Below are 3,943 nucleotides of genomic sequence, written 5' to 3'. Positions count from 1 at the left end.
TTCTTCCTGACCTTGTGATCCAGTTCATTTGAGAGCACTTCAAAAAGATAACACTTACAGAGCTTGGACGTATGGTCTGGGTCATTGTCATGTTGTTTGGGGAAGTAATTTCAAATACGCTGCAGTCCAGATGGAATTGCATGGTGTTAAGGTATAGACTGGCCGCCATGTTGGTTCCTTTCAACTAAAATAAGTTTGCAACCGTCCCTGCTCCAAAACAACCCCAAACCATTAAGCCTCCACTTCCATGTTCGATTACGTGTGTGAGGCAGTCTGCTAACATCATCTCTCCTGCCCTCCATCGTACATAAGTTCTTCTGTTAGAGACGCAAATGTCACATCTGTCCATAGAACTTTCCTCAAGTCCTTTACTGTCCAATTCTTGTCTGTATCTGTCTCAAAAACCATAAAAAAACACTTTTGGCAGGTACTGTGAAGGTTTACAAGTGACCAGTGTTACATTTCAAGCTGATCGTAGGTATTTTTTAAAGCCATGAATACACTGTATTGTTTTGGAAATATTGTCATTCAGTAAGATATTCAGTAGCGCATGATCAATTTAGACGTCCACATGGTGTGGCTGAAATGCTCACAGCTGCTTTGGACACAATTGAAAACAATCAAGCTGTGAATGCAGAGTAGACTTAACAACAGCCGTTACTTAACCGCAGCTATCACCTGACACGGTTCGATTAAGCCGACTAATTCCGGCAAGAACATTTACACTGCAAGACAAAACTCCATGTTGTATATTCATGCAGTTAAAGTGCGGCTGAACAGAAGAACATTCAGACACACCATACAATTAAAAAAAAATGAAAATATTTACTGTTGCAGAAAAAGATTTATGATGTCACGGTGCTGCATAAGACAATGGTTATGATAAGAAATCCATTCCTAGACCTGCCAAACCCCCCTGAAGAAGAGTAATGCATAGTCTTGCTGGCTTTAATCTTGCTGAGAGGGGGGAGTTTAAGGTTGTTCAAAATAAACACAAGTGCATTACTTTTCCCAATATATAACCCTTTCACGAACTGCTTGTCAAACGTCTGTAATAGAAAGCTGAAATGGGTGTGTGTTCTGACATTTTCACAGTTAATCTGCTGTTTGAACATGCCTGAGCTCAGACTGATGCAGCAGTGCAAAGCAAACAACAGCGTTGTTATTTCTTTCTTTTTTTTGTATCTCTTTCCAATTATCATTAGTAATAACGGTATTTGGAAAGAGTTTACTTGTGCTTTCTTACGCTGCCTCTTCTGAGGATGAATTTACATATGTATATATGTATGTAGATACAGTTTGTATATTCATATGTAAAAAAAAAAAAAAAAACAGAAATAGACAACGAAAAGATTATATATATATATATATATATATATATATATATATATATATATATATATATATATATACACATACAATATGGACAAAAGTATTGGGACACCTGACAGCCATACGTGCTTCTTCCCCAAACTATTGCACAAAGTTTGAGGTGCACAATTGGACACCTGAATTGGAAACGCTGACCGCACCCCAGGCCTGTCCGAATGAGCACAAATCTTAACCAGCACACTTTAAAATCCAGTGGAACATCTGCCCAGAAGAGTGGAGCTTATTATAATGGCAAATGGGTACTAAATGTTGAATGGGATGTTCAAAAGGCACATACCAATTTAATGGTCATGGGGCCACAAACCTTTTTCCCCATATAGTATGTATGTATATATTCATGCACTTACCTAATCAACCAGTCACGTGTCAGCAGCACAAGGCATAATATCATGCAAGAGCTTTAGTATCAGACCGTAATGAAGAAAAAGTGTGATGTTCGTGACGTTAACCGTGGAAGGGTTGTCTGTGCCAGACGGGCTGGTTTGAGTATTTTATAAACTGCTGATCTCCTGGGATTTTTACACACGACAGTCTCTAGAGTTTACACAGAATAATGAGAAAAACAAAAAGCACCGAATGAGTGACAGCTCTGTGGGTGGAAAAAGCCTTGTAGATAAGAGAGGGCAAAGAAAAAGAAGCAGAGAAGTCAGACTAGTTCGAGCTGCCTGGAAGAACCCGGTAATACTATATGCACTTGAGGTGGAAAGCTACAACAATAGACAATAGTTTCACTCCTGTCAACCAACAACAGGAATCTGAAGCTAATTTGGTCACAGACTCACCCAAACTGGACTGGTGATAATTAGAATAAGAAAATCCACCTTGTGTTTTTTTTATTTCCCAGTTTTGTTTGAGTGAGTGAGTGCTGTGCTCTTGATAGCTTCAGATTTCCATTCTCCTGCTCTTGTAGCTTTTATTCTTCAGCGGTAGGCTAATCGGTTTGGCGTTATTCATGCCGAGATACTTTTCTTTCTCTCGTTGCAGCCGTAAAGAATGATTATTTCGGTTATTATAGACTACCTGTCGACTCTGATCTCAGTGTTTCAGTCTTCCAACCCACAGGACGTGTTTTTTTTTTTTTTTTCGCTTTAAACTCTAGAGACTGTGTGGGGAAAATCCCAGGAGCTCATCCATTGCTAAAATACTCAAATCAGCCCATCTGGCACAAACAACAGGAGACTTACCTAATTCGGATGTTCGATGTGAACATGAAGTAAACCCCTTTGACCTGTAATTTCATTCATTTTTCTTTTTTTTCATTTTCTGTCTTTTATGCAATCTCTTCATGCAGCAGGGTCCAAAATATCCGAGATCCCATCCATAAAAATCTAAAGCAAAACGTTCTAATACACTGATCAGGGATAACATTATACACAGCGATCAGGCATTACGTTATGACCACCTGCCTAATATTGTGTTGGTCCCAATGTTTTTGCTGCTTAAACACCATTCGAGCATCATCAGCATTAACTTCTTCAGCAATTTGAGCTACAGGAGCTCATCTGTTGGAGCTTCGCTCTCCACGTGCGACCCTGTCGCTGGTTCTCCACTGTTCCTTGCTTGGAGCACTTTTGATAGACACTCATCACTGCAGACTGGAAACATCTCACAAGAGCAGCAGTTTTGGAGATGCTCTGATCCAGACGTCTAGACGTCACAATTTGGCCCTCGTTATACTCGCTCAAATCCTTACCATCCATCCATCTTTCCTGCTTCCAACATCAACATTGAGGACGAAATGTTTACTTGCTGCCTAATAAATCCAACCCACTAACAGGTGCCATGATGAAGAGATAATCAGTGTTCTTTACTTCACCACTCATAATGTCATAATATCAATGTTTTGCCTGATTGGTGTATCTTGAATGTGTAATCTTCAGTGGACTATTCCCTGGTCCTTATTTTGTGGTCCTGCAAGGGAAAGTATGCTAATGAGCACAATAACTGCACAAAATTCTCCTCGTGTCTACAGTAATCTCTTCTACAGAAGCACATGTTCAGACAACACAATGGATTCGATCTCGAATGGATCGCGGCGTTTTTTTGCACCAACCCGTGGAGACAGTGAAGCTCGAGCGCACACCGTCCTTAACGCACAAAACAGGACAAACCAAATACGAATATACGTTGTTCAGTATTTCACATTGTTAATATCATCTAAAAAAAACGTATTCAATTAGGAAAAAAATGCTAAATAGAAGCACTAGAGCATGCTCAGACTTCAAGACATCGCCGTATGGAAATATTCCAGAAGGTTCCTCCTTCTCTTTTTTTGAGGAGACAAACTTCGCAATGACAAGAGACCCAGCATAATTTCACCCCCCCCAAATTTGGCTATCAGCTATCAGCTCGGCCGTCATGAGAGAAACAAGAGATAACTAAACTAAACAGTGAACAGATGTCCACAGCACCGGGGACTGGAGATTAAGGAGACGGCGTTGCGTCCTAGAGCGAGTTCTGTAGTCAAGTGAAACCTTTCCTGGACAAAAAAAAAAAGTATTGTGATAAAACAGATGCTCTGGTCTTTTCCTTGCAGACAGACAGAATAATG

Source organism: Silurus meridionalis, chromosome 4 (genome assembly GCF_014805685.1).
Source record: "Silurus meridionalis isolate SWU-2019-XX chromosome 4, ASM1480568v1, whole genome shotgun sequence".
In the NCBI taxonomy this organism is placed as follows: domain Eukaryota; kingdom Metazoa; phylum Chordata; class Actinopteri; order Siluriformes; family Siluridae; genus Silurus; species Silurus meridionalis.
The sequence above is the reverse complement of the archived record's forward strand: the minus strand, read 5'-3'. Positions refer to the sequence as shown.